Genomic DNA, 13,157 nt, shown 5'->3' with positions numbered 1-13,157 from the left:
GAGGCTGCACCCACTAGTTGAATCTCCACAGAAGCAGGACCACTGGGCCAGGAGGCAGGTGCTCGCTACCTGTGTGCGAGTGGTGGGAGTGGGTGGAGTCCTGCACTCTGCTGTTTAGGCCAGGAGGCAGGTGCTCTCTACCTGTGTGCGAGTGGTGGGATTGGGTGGAGTCCTGCACTCTGCTGTTTAGGCCAGGAGGCAGGTGCTCTCTACCTGTGTGCGAGGGGTGGGAGTGGGTGGAGTCCTGCACTCTGCTGTTTGGGTGTTTCCTGGGACGACAGGAAACTGCACCCTCCAGCTGAGTTCACACAGAAGTGGGGCCACTGGGCTGAAAGCTCTAGCAGGCATTGCCCTCCTGGCTACCAGTGGCAGGAGCAAGGGGGGTCATGTGTTTTGCTGCCTGGGTGCTTCCTGGAACAACAGTAAGCTGTGTGCTCCATCTGAGTTCACAGAGAAGTGTCAACACTGGGCTGGAATTTCTAGCTAGTGTTGCCCACCTGGCTATCAGTGGTGGCGGTGAGTGCAACAGCCAGCTAAGTTTGGACTGAAGCAGGACCTTTGGGCTGGAAGCTGGTGCCAAGATCTGTCTGGCAAGTGTGGGTGGAGCAATCTCATTGCTCCCAGGCAATGTAGGGGCTGTGCCCTATAGGGGCTATGATGCCAATGCTGGTTTGCTCCTCCAGGGCCCAAGACTTGTAGCAGCCTCCTTGGACTCAAGAGTTGCCTCTGCAAAACACCTGACTGGCTCTCTGACTCAGTATAGAAGTGCAGTGAGGGAGGCAGTGGGGGCAGGGAGACTATCCCATTTCTAGTCTTGCACAGGTGCCTGTGGAAAGCAGGAATCCCTCTGGGGGCTCTCACCGACTCACCCTTTCCTGTGTTGGAGAGGTTCCCTTGGCTCCACCCTGAGCCCAGACGGGCTTGTGCCCAGCTTCACTCTTCTCTGCTCTCTGTGTTCCTCTGCTGCCTTGATGGATCCTAACATGGTTTCTGAGATGATCAACCTGCAGGATTACTGTTCACTAGTCTGTTTCCTCTCTGTGAGAGTGGTACACATGAGCTGCTTCTAGTCTGCCATCTTCGCCCCACCCCCAGAAAAAAAAATTTTTTTGAGTAGACTTCTACTTGGTTGTAAAATAGGCCATTTATTTACTTATTTAACAACTATTTATTGATCAAATAATCATGCTGAGTGAATAAATACAAAAAGAGATATGTTTTCTGTTTAAAAAAAAGAAGAAATGAGGTGCTTTGAGCAGTTATAACATGGGAAAAATGGCCCACATGGAGGGTGAGCATTTCTAGGGGTAAAATACAAAGTAGAGACATTCTGTAAGTGGCATTGAAGAGAAATTCCAATGTATAATGGCTAACTAAAGGAGGGTGAATCTGCAGTTGAGAAAGATATGTCATGACCTAAGACTTAGAAGAAACGTCAGGAAAGTAAAACCTAAAATATGTCTGTTGGGCAGAAAATGCTTCAAGAAATTGGAAAAAGGATGGTTGCAAACATTTTTAAATGCTGTTATAATATGTGTATTGATCTGATGAAAATATATATTTTGGAATTGGCAACATGGCAATTTTAGCAAGAGCTAAGGGCAGAAGCCTGAAGAAGGGAGGAAGGAGTGTAGTAACCAGATAACAGTGGTGGGAGGAGAGAGTACAAGGTCAGGAAATGGAGGCAGATTGTACAGAAAATTCTACCAAGATGTTTAACTGTGAGTGGGAGGAACAGAGTACAGTAGATGGAGAGGAGACATGGAGTCCAAGACAGTTTTATCTGTTATTTGTTCAGAATGGAATAGATGTTTCAGATGAGAAGGGTTTGATTGAGAAGGAGACGCTGACTGCAGGACAAAGGCACAATGAATTTATAGTGTCAGCTGCAGGGGAGGCTGTGGGGGTGGAAATCCTTAATCTGAGGATCTGGCTATAGATGGAAGGAGAGGCCATTTTTATTTGAACAGGCAGAAAAAAGGAAAGCCCCGACTTTTGAAGACCAGGTTTCTCTGTGCAAAAGGAGGATCACAGTCATCTACCAAGAGTAAGTGAGAAGGCAAGGCTGTCAGAAGAAAACAAAATGATTTGAAGTAGCAGTTAGAGAAAGTTGAAGAGCAGGAAACTATAAATGGATTGCTGCAAAGGATTTAAGATCCAGTCATTTCACATGGTGTCACCTCTCTGTTGTAGGGCTTTGCCCAGAAGGGCTTACTGCTTAGGTGTAGATGGAGAAAGTGGATAGCAATATCCATATTTGGTTGGTGATGTGCCATATGGATGAGGATTACCAAGAGAAACACCTTAGGAAAGTTAAAGTGGTTCCATGAATGGAAGATAAGGACTAACAGGTATAAGGCTTATACTTAATCTCTGTTACCAAGGGTATCCTTGGTATCTGACAGTGAGTCATGCCAAATAAAGACACTCAGGTCAAGTTGTCAAATTTTCTGTTTAAGAATGTGAAAAGGATCCCCTTTTAGGAAGCAGAATTTATCTATAATGCTATAATAAAATAGTCTTTTCAGAGACTATTTTAATGTGTGACAGGGTGTTTAAGACAAAAGGAGGATCCTGTTGAGGGATGTATTTTAATTATTCAGGGTTTACTTTTGTTACACAGAGACAGCCAACCAACTAAGATCTTCTTTGTTTGGGGGAAAAATTGTCTTGGTTGTCCCCTTTATTATATAAATGCCCATTGTCTTAAAAGAGTCATATTCAAGAACTGGGTGGTTATACTAATTAATTTAGGGAAATGGGTTTCCATTATCTGCCATGCACTATGGATGAGGATAGAAAAAGATGAACAAGAGTCCTACAATGATGGTACCTGCATTCTACTGGATTAGCAAAAGATCTCACCCATCCTACTATGATATACCAAACTGATACTGAAAAAAATGTAAGTTAATTTGATAAATGGGCCCATGTCCTCCTGGAAGAGAAAATGGATAACCCATTTCCTGTATCCCAAGATTTGAAGTTAGAAAGAACAGGGCCATACAGATAATGATGTAGTGAGAGAAAAGGACAATTAATTCCACAAAATGAAGAGATCTTACGGAAGGAGTAGATTTAGGCTGGCAGGCTTGTTTAACCGATGGACACAAAGACTGGTTTCATGTAACTGGTTTCTGCATAGTATGTCGCTGGCTGATGTAGGGAGCCAGAGACTATCCCAGCACAAAACAATGGCTAAAGAGGTACATGAAGCACAAAGCACCCTAACTTCACAAACAACTGATCCTGGACAGGTTTCTCAGCAGTGGAGAATTATAGCAGCAGAACTACCCAGAACCACTCTTCAACAGTGACACCGTCTGGCAGCACAGAGTAATGACAGCATTGAACTGGTAGAGGCCATTTCTTTTGTTTGGTTTTTCAAGGAATACCAATTCTTTTTAGACTCTATTAACTCCCATGAGTTTTGAACAATTTGGTGTAGGCAGAAGTCCAAAGAGGGCAATCCTGGAATCCCTGCTAATGAGGTTCATGACCATATATGCAATATTGTAAAGAAATAGTAATTGAGAGCACATGTGCTGCATGGTTACTTCATTCATGAAAGCAGTACTCTGATTTTGTTCAAGTACTGGGTTGCCAGATAAATATCAAAGGAAGATACATCCCTCCCAAAGCTGCAAAGATGAATCATGATTTGCCTGTCCCTTTTGGTGAATCCTATTATTTTCTGCTGTACTTAGTTGCATTGAATCTATGACCAATGAGCTATATGGGAGAATTTGGGGGAGCTTAGCCCCCTGAGAAGAGACGGCACTGTGGATGAGGTTCCTTTTCTGCCCACTCTGTCTTCTCTGCTTGGAATGCTGGCATCTGAGAACATGATGCCTGGGTCTGTGGAGCCATTTGCAGCCAGTAGAACAAAAGCCAAGAAAATCATAAACATGTGGATTCCATAAGCTTTCAGAGCTGCTGAACAACCTCAGCACTGCCTGTGTCGCAAGATGTTGTGTTATGGGTGATTAAATGTCTTCAGTATTTTAGATATTAGTAGTTGAACACACTGTTATTTTTAGCAGAAATCTTCCCAAATGGGCATACTTTTGTTCTATTACTATAGCAAATTTTCCATAGATCAGTTTTCTCTAGTGACATAACTTTCAAAGCACCACATATGCAAAGATAATCTTATCATAACTGTGGTTAAATAATATATTTTGAAATGAGTACTTTCAGATCTACATCCTAGACTCTATAATACATTCCACAAGAATAAACACAGTCTGAAACCCAGCACCTCATCTGCTCACTGACACAGAGATCATGCCCTCCTCCACAAAAATTTTGCAAATAAAAATTCTAAAAGTGAACAAAATAGTTGTTTTACTTTTTTAATTAAAATTTTTTATTAAAATTTTTAATTAAATTTTTTAAAAGCGTTACCAAGTACACATGGGGAACAAATTCTCAACCAAAGGCATGGGCACCTTAGATATGCATGGTAGGGAATTTACTCTCAGAATTGCAGTATTTTTTTAACATATTATCAAAAATCCCTGTGCAGATTGCTCCGAAGTTTCAATGTTTGAAAAACAAATGGTCAATACAGGCTACTGCAATCATTCATGTTTGACTGATTATGTGTCTTTAAAGGTGAAAAACTGCAAATGGGCTGAGAGGGAAAAAAAAAACCACATGGAGAGCTATTGACCTGCTTTAACTGTTTCAATAGCAGTGGGGGGCATCTCAGCAGGCTGTGCTGTGGGGGCCCTGCTTTCTCTGAGAGCAAAAACCTGTGGCACAAATACCATCATTAACATTTTTTGCTGATATCTTGTGAGTGTATTGAATTGACCGGTGACCCAATCATGGATTGAACAAGATTATTTAACAAACAGGATAGCATTGGCTCCTTCGAGTATAACAGATGTCCAAAGGTGTCTCTCCACATGGATGGGTGCTAAGGGGAAGTTGCAGTCAGTAGATTATCATCAATACATTATTTGGCTTCCCTTTCCAAAATGGAAGATCCAGAGAAGAAAAAACATCTTTCTGAAAGAAAGAGGAAAATGAGATGCATTGAGTACCTACTTTGTGACACTTTGCTAACCATATTGATGCAAGGCAAGTGAGCCCCCAAATTAGGACTTAGCCTGGGAGGGTTCTTGGCTTCACCCAGGAAAGAACTCAAGGGTGGGCCAGTGGCGTTAGACAGCAACTTTGATTGGAATGACAGTGCACAGCAGCAGCAGAGGTTCTGGTCCTTGCAGAGCCCAGCTACCCCATGGGCTGTGTGCCAAGAGTAGCATCTCAGAGGCAGTTCCACAGTCACAATTATATCTCCTTTTAATTACATGCAAATTAAGGGGTGGGTTATTTATAAATTTCTAGAAAAAGTGTGAAAACTTATGGGTCACTGCCATGGAAAGGGGTGGAAATATCCAAGTGTTGCCGTGGCAATGGTAAGCTCACGTGGCACTGGTGGGTGTGTTTTATGGAGAGCTGCTTTCATTTCTTTCCTGTGTCAGCCAGTGTCCAATCTGCTCTGGAGTAAAGTCCCACCTCCTACCTTCAATATAAATATACTCTTCCTGTGCAGATTTTTCTTTTCTTTTCTTTCTTTTTCTTTTTTCTTTTTCTTTTTTTTGACAGAGTCTTGCTTGTTGCCCAGGCTGGAGTGCAGTGGCACAATCTTGGCTCAGTGCAACCTACACCTCCCAGGTTCAAGCAGTTCTCCTGACTTAGCCTCCAGAATAGCTGGGATTACAAGCACATGCCAACATACCTGGCTATTTTTTTTTTTTTTTTTGTATTTTTAGTAGAGACGGGGTTTCACCGTGTTAGCCAGGATGGTCTTGATCTTCTGACCTCGTGATCTGCCTGCCGCGGCCTCCCAAAGTGTTGGGATAACAGGTTTGAGCCACTGCACCCAGCCAATTTTATTTTCTTAATTCACATATGAGTAAACTGAGACTCACAGGAATTATGCTGTTTGCTTAAGGTCTCCCAAATAGTAAGGAATGAGCAGAGCTGGAGTGAGAACCCAGGACTGCTTGACTCTACAGCCTTTGCCCTTTATGATCACGGATGGCAAATTGATTTTCTCTCATCTATCCATTCTCACAGCCTGGGAGTGGCGCCCAGAGCACTCTACTGAGATGGTTTCTGGGGATGCATCCAATCCTTGAAGAGAAACTGTTGATGATTGATTAGTAACTTCTGCCATGGATGAGAACAGGGAGGGCATTTTCTATAGCACAACTTGGACCCCAGATGAGTGAAACTCATTTCTTTGTGATCTAAATTTATATTTAAGGAAAGGTTCTGTACATTTATTGCTAATAGTAGACATCAATTGTAACTGACACCCAAAATACATTTACCTTTTCCCTGGGAAAAATACCTTGAATATACTCCTGAAACAGGCAAGTGACTCAGGCCAAAGGAAAGGCTTCTTATTTCCTTACCATGATGCTTACTCCAGGGGTGGGTATGCTACTGTGAAAGTCAGGAGATTCAACCCTGTGGTCTTCTGTGGAAGACACACAAACACACACACACACACACACACACAGCTGGAGTGGTTGGCAGCCAGTTTGCTACTGTGTACAACTGAGAATAAAGCTAATGTTGAGAATATAGCAAGTAAGAGACAGACAAGTAGTCCCGGTATCATTGTTTGATCTTGCTTAGGCTGAAGCCAGTTATTCCACCAGATGGTTTCGTAAGCCAGTAAGCCCACCTATTGACTTAAGCCATATTGAGTTAGGCTTTCTGTGTCATTTGCAAACACATTGAAAAAAAAAAAAAGCAGGAATAGGGGTCATTCTTCTTTTTTTTTTTTTTTTTTTTTTTGAGGCGGAGTCTCGCTCTGTCGCCCAGGCTGGAGTGCAGTGGCCAGATCTCAGCTCACTGCAAGCTCCGCCTCCCGGGTTTACGCCATTCTCCTGCCTCAGCCTCCCGAGTAGCTGGGACTACAGGCGCCCGCCACCTCGCCCGGCTAGTTTTTGAATTTTTAGTAGAGACGGGGTTTCACCGTGTTAGCCAGGATGGTCTCGATCTCCTGACCTCGTGATCCGCCCGTCTCGGCCTCCCAAAGTGCTGGGATTACAGGCTTGAGCCACCGCGCCCGGCCGCAGTGGGTCATTCTTCTTAAACTTACAGACTACTTTGAATTCTGTGTTTATAGATGCAGTCATTTTGCATTTTACCATCTACATATTTTTTTTCTATTCATCGAAATCTGAGAAGCTGTTCTGTGAAAATGAAAGTCCACTGAGGACAGGGAACCTGGGCATAAATAACACACTCGCTCTGATGACTTTGGTGCCCAACGTCACCTCTCCTCAGCATATTTCTGGTTTCAGTCCCAGCCACCGGGGCCACGTCCAGGTGTAATCAGACTCAACGTCAGCCTCCCACCTCAAGGTGCCTGCTGCACATCTTTTTGCTCTCTGCCTTTGGGGTTTTCCCAAAGCAGTACTCAGCTCCCATTCAAGTGTGAGCCTGAAGCACGTAGAAGATGACTCCTCCAGATGTGACCCTCCACCAGTGGAGAATATGGAGCAATTAAACAAAGATCCAGCCTCTTCTGTACACAAACAGTTCTAGGAGGTATTCTGTGATTCCCAGAGGGCCTGTCAGTATTCAGCACCCACTGCCTGCAGCAGTGACCCTTATAAAATGTCATTTTATTGATTTTTCCTACTTTCCTATTCACATTCACAGTTCCTTTACCTGAGCTCCCCCGGAGCACTTTCCAAACTGAATCACCTGTATCTAAGTCCTTGTCTCAGCCTCAAGTTTTCTGAGAACTTAAAGCAAGACAGATCCTGCCCTTTGCATATTAGGAAATGGGAGGATAGATTGGACAAAGATGAAAACACCGTTAGTACAAGACAGCATGAGAGCAATCAGTGTTCCATGAAAGAACATGGTAAGATGACTTGCTTTCTGGATAAGCCTCAGTTGAACTGGGTACTGCTATTATCTTCATTTACAGGGGAAGACACTGAAGGTATTTGAAGGGGAGTGGGGGCATGGTGGCCTTTGTGTTCCATAGTGTGTTTTTCTATTGTCTCGTATATTGGGCTCCACATAAACTGAAGCCTTCTAGAGAATGGGGGCAGGATCCATATCTGAAACCATCATGAGCTCATAGAACTTTGAACTTGAATGCCTGGGGGGCTGGGGGATTTAAATCCATTGAGGTAATAATATAATAATATACATATGACTGTATATTATTGTTAAGGTTTGCATTTGCTGTGTCTCAAACAAAAGTCATTACTGGTAGCTAAATTTGTCCTAAAATATTTCTTTAGCAATTAAAGGATTACAAGAATAGATGGCTCTGAATACTTTCAGGCAGGATGCACATCTTGTAATTTAACACTGAATCCCTCTTCCTATTGCCCAAAACTCTACCGTGGTTATGTCACTCTTTGGCCTTTGAAGCCAACTGAATTTTCAATCCCTGGCCTAAGAACCTCCCCTTACCCTGTTTCCATCTTGATTGTTGCCCTTACCAGCCCCGTAGTTTTTCTGGAAAACCGTAGTTTCAGTCTGAAGATCCTGGGGCCAGCTGGGTTTCTTCACAGAAGCAGTTAAAATTATTTCCTTCCCCATGTTTTTATTGTAAGCAGCCAGGCATTGTAATGCCACCAACGATTCAAACTGGGAACTTGTTCCCTAAAAATGGCATATTGACTATGAAATAATAACTGAAGAAAAAACAGTGCAATCTCAGCTTTGCATTACTGAATTTGCAAAGTCACTAAGCCAATGGAATATTTTATTTTGTTTTTTTTTCTGTGGCACAACATCCTGGAGTCGGCAAGTTAACTATGTGATGACAATTGTTAGAATGTATTTAGTAATTTCTCTTTAGCACATCACATCTGACTTAACCTTTTGTTCTCTGTCTCATATGCTCCCTCCCACTTTCTCCAGTTACAAACACAGCCTGACTGCCTGGTAAATGTCGAGAAACTCCAGCAAGACTAAAGCGGGAGCTAGTTAAGGAGGTTTGGCTCCTTGTAGCAACATTGTTCATAATAGACAAAAAGTATTTTCTGCATTCTGGATGTGCTGAAGGAAAGAAAGAAAGCAAGAAGGAAAGCAAGAAAGAAAGAAAAGAAAGAGAGAGAAAGAAGGAAAGAAGAAAAAGAAAGAGAGAGAGAAAGAAAGAAGAGAGAGAGAGAAAGAAAGAAAGAAAGGAAGAAAGGAAGAAAGAAAGAAAGAAACCAAAGGGGAAACACTCCAAATACTCATCAAATGATTAATGGACACCTATATGTGGTTTATTCATACAATAGAATATACTTCTACGTTAAAAAGGAATGAAGTTCTGATACATTCTAAAACATGGGTGAATTTAACATTTTTTAAATTCTTTTGGTACAGATAGGTCTTGCTTTGTTGCTCAGTCTGGTTCAATCATCTGGATTCTAGCCATCCTCTTGCCTAGGTCTCCCAAAGTGCTGGGATTACAGGTGTGAGCCACCATGCCCAGCCCGTGGGTGAATGTTGAGGACATTATGTATATGATTCCATTTATATTAAATATCCCAAGCAGGTAAAACTATAGAGACAGGAGGCCAGACGTGGTGGCTCACACGTGTAATCCCAGCACTTTGGGAGGCCGAGGCTTGTGGATCACAAGGTCAGGAGATCGAGACCATCCTGACCAACATGGTGAAACTCTGTCTCTACTAAAAATACAAAAATTAGTTGGGCATGGTGGCACACTCCTGTAATCCCAGCTACTTGGGAGGCTGAGGCAGGAGAATCGCTTGAACTGGGGAGGTGGAGGTTGCAGTGAGCCAAGATTGCGCCATTGTACTCCAGCCTGGCGACAGAGCAAGACTCTGTCTCAACAAACAAACAAACAAAAACTATAGAGACAGGAAGCGGATTATTGGTTGCCAAGGGCTGTGGGGATCAGTTGAGGACAAACAAGGAGTGACTGAAAAATGCGATGAGGCTTCTTTTTGGGGTAAGGAAAATATTCTGAAACTGATGGTGGTGATGGATGCACATCTCTGAATAAACAGCTGTTGCACTGTATGGTTTGAATGGGTGAATTTTATGGTATGTTGATTGTGTCTCAATAAAGCTGTTTAAACATGTCCAGTTCATCCTGCAAGGGTAGAGCAAGTGGGTCTTCATCCAGTTCATCCTGCAAGGGTAGAGCAAGTGGGTCTTCATCCAGTTCATCCTGCAAGGGCAGAGCAAGTGGGTCTTCATCCAGTTCATCCTGCAAGGGCAGAGCAAGTGGGTCTTCATCCAGTTCATCCTGCAAGGGCAGAGCAAGTGGGTCTTCATCCAGTTCATCCTGCAAGGGCAGAGCAAGTGGGTCTTCATCCAGTTCATCCTGCAAGGGCAGAGCAAGTGGGTCTTCATCCAGTTCATCCTGCAAGGGCAGAGCAAGTGGGTCTTCATCCAGTTCATCCTGCAAGGGCAGAGCAAGTGGGTCTTCACTGCTGTGTGCTGGGTGTTTGATTCTCCCTGCTCTGTGCCCTGGGACGGGGGCCCCTCTGGTTCGCATCACAGAGGCTTCCGTGCCTTTTGCCTTCTAGCAAAATGCAGGAAGAGGAGTCATCTGTAGTAGGTCAAGTGTGGAAAGAGGGGAGCCCCGGCTCCTTTCCTGTGGAGTTGCAGTTTCACTGCTGATACTCCCTTCCCTGAGCCACCTTACTGTCAAACAGCTCAGTTCCCATGGCTGTGGTTGTCACTGGGTTCCATCATGGGCTCTCTCCTTCCACGCCTTCAGACCTCTTTAGTTACTCCTGTAAGTGAGCCATCTGTTTCCTTCTAGGACCTGGCTGACAGTTACCTTTCTTTTCAACCATCTCTAGAACGCTTCAATGTGCTTTATGACTTTCCCTTTAATCTGTGCTTGGAGGCAGTACCTGATGAATGTTCCAGCCCCTTCTCCAGTAGCATTTCCATTTGGCGTCTCTGGTGTACAAGGAAGTGAATTCATCTTTGAGACTTATTGCACCAGTGGTCAGGAGCACCCATGGCCCCAGAGCAGGCATTCACTCCAGACTCAGCGATAAGGAAACCTCTGGTGGAGGCAACACAACCAGCCCTACCTTCCCCCGGATGCTTTGTGCCCTGTACCACAAAGACTCACACATCTTTGAGGCAAGCACCCATGTCCTCTGATGTGTGAAAAACCAACCACAAGGAGTATCTATGTAAAGGAATAAATTGAAAGGCGCTGGCTTCCATCAACATTGCCTCTAGGCATACGCCTGTGCAGTTCCAGTGTCCTCGTGGGAGAGCCCCTTCCAGAGGATCTGCTGACAGAGCACCCTGCTTTGCCAGCGACTGCTGTGATCTGCCGAGGTCAGTGCAGGCACCTGCCAAGGCAGATGGTTGCGAAGAGGTGGTGAAGCATCCCTTTGCCCTCTCAGGATCACAATTCCACTTGTGCAGTGAAGGAAACAGGTACCTTCCAAAGTGAAGCCAGTTCCATCCCAGAAGCAGGGGCCCCCAGGTGTCAGCAGCCTCCCTGTCCATGTGGTCTGGGTTTCTTGAGCACCAAGTCAGCCAGTATGCTGCAATAAAGTCCTTTCTAATTTCCACAGATATTAATTGCACTCTTAATTTTGTGACTTTCTTTGGTAGACTTCATTGAAAATATCCTAGGTCACAGAGCAAGGTTCTATTGCCTTTCCGCCATCCACCTGTGTCCCACCCTTTTTTCCTCACTCGGTTTTCTTACAGAAACTCATGTCTGTTTTTCACAGTTACTGATAGGCAGGCAGCTCAGCAGAATGGTCATGGAGGCAGCCCCCAAATATGTCCAGATGTGGATCCCAGAGCCCGTGGGGAGACTGCACGTCTTGTTTCCTTGGAGTTGAATGGAGCCTTGTGACTTGTCCTGGGCTACGAGTGGTCACAGAAAGTGATGTCCACCACTTCTGAGAGGAAGCATTTAATTGACCGTTAGAGACCCTCTGGAGTGCTTTGACTAATGAGCAGCAGTTTTTGGTTGTTGTTATTGTTGTTGTTGTTGTTTTTTCTGAGATAGAGTTTAGCTCTGTTGCCCAGGCTGGTGTGCAGTGACACGATCTCTAGCTCACTGCAACCTCCACCTCCCAGGTTCAAGTGATTCTTCTGCCTCAGCCTCCCAAGTAGCTGGGACTACAGGCACGCGCCACCACGCCTGGCTAATTCTTGTATTTTTAGTAGAGATGGGGTTTCGCTATATTGGCCAGGCTGGTCTCGAACTCCTGACCTCATGATGTACCCACCTCAGCCTCCGAAAGTGCTGGGATTGCAGGTGTGAGCCAATGCACCCAGCAGTGAGCAGCAGTTTTTAAGAGAGTAGGTGATCCTCTTTTGGGCATGTGGCATGAGGAAAACGTAAATCTATATTGCTATAAATTACTGATATCAGGGTAGAATATTTGTGACTGCTGTATAATCTAACCTGACCTGACCTATCAGTGGTCCAGAGGATGGAGTCAGACCAGTGGCACTTAAATCCCTCCTCTGTGTTTATCTGTGGACTTTGAGCAAGTCATGTAACCTCTTGTACTTTTTTTTTTTTTTGCAATTTCGTTACCTTTTTTATTTATTTATTTTGCATTTTTAAATTATACTTTATGTTCTAGGGTACATGTGTACAATGTGCCGGTTTGTTACATATGTATACATGTGCCATGTTGGTGTGCTGCACCCATCAACTCGTCATTTACATTAGGTATATCTCCTAATGCTGTCCCTCCCCACTCCCCTCACCCCACAACAGGCCCCAGTGTGTGTGATGTTCCCTGCCCTGTGTCCAAGTGATCTCATTGTTCAATTCCCACCTATGAGTGAGAACATGTGGTGTTTGGTTTTCTGTTCTTGTGATAGTTTGCTGAGAATGATGGTTTCTAGCTGCATCCATGTCCCTACAAAGGACACAAACTCATCCTTTTTTGTGGCTGCATATTATTATTCCGTGGGCTATATGTGCCACATTTTCTTAATCCAATCTGTCATTGATGGACATTTGGGTTTATTCCAAGTCTTTGCTATTGTGAATAGTGCCGCAATAAACATACGTGTGCATGTGTCTTTATAGCAGCATGATTTACAATCCTTTGGATATTTACCCAGTAATGGGATGGCTGGGTTCTGTTTTGAAATAGCAGGAGCTAGATTATAGATTATTGTGAGGATTAAACAAACCC

The 13,157-nt window shown here is 44.0% G+C and overlaps 1 long non-coding RNA gene across 1 annotated transcript in view; it reads left to right on the top strand.

Moving 5' to 3' along the window:
- The window catches only part of LOC117089190, a 52,031-nt gene extending 42,926 nt beyond the window's left edge, over positions 1-9,105 (top strand). Inside the window, exon 5 of the long non-coding RNA XR_004439497.1 lies at positions 8,917-9,105. This is a non-coding gene — a long non-coding RNA (uncharacterized LOC117089190). The remainder of the gene's footprint in view (positions 1-8,916) is intronic.
- Positions 9,106-13,157: the final 4,052 nt, after the last annotated feature.

The sequence above is a fragment of the Trachypithecus francoisi genome, unplaced genomic scaffold (genome assembly GCF_009764315.1).
Source record: "Trachypithecus francoisi isolate TF-2019V2 unplaced genomic scaffold, Tfra_2.0 Lachesis_group11, whole genome shotgun sequence".
NCBI lineage: Eukaryota > Metazoa > Chordata > Mammalia > Primates > Cercopithecidae > Trachypithecus > Trachypithecus francoisi.
This window is presented reverse-complemented; position numbering and strand designations above follow the sequence as displayed.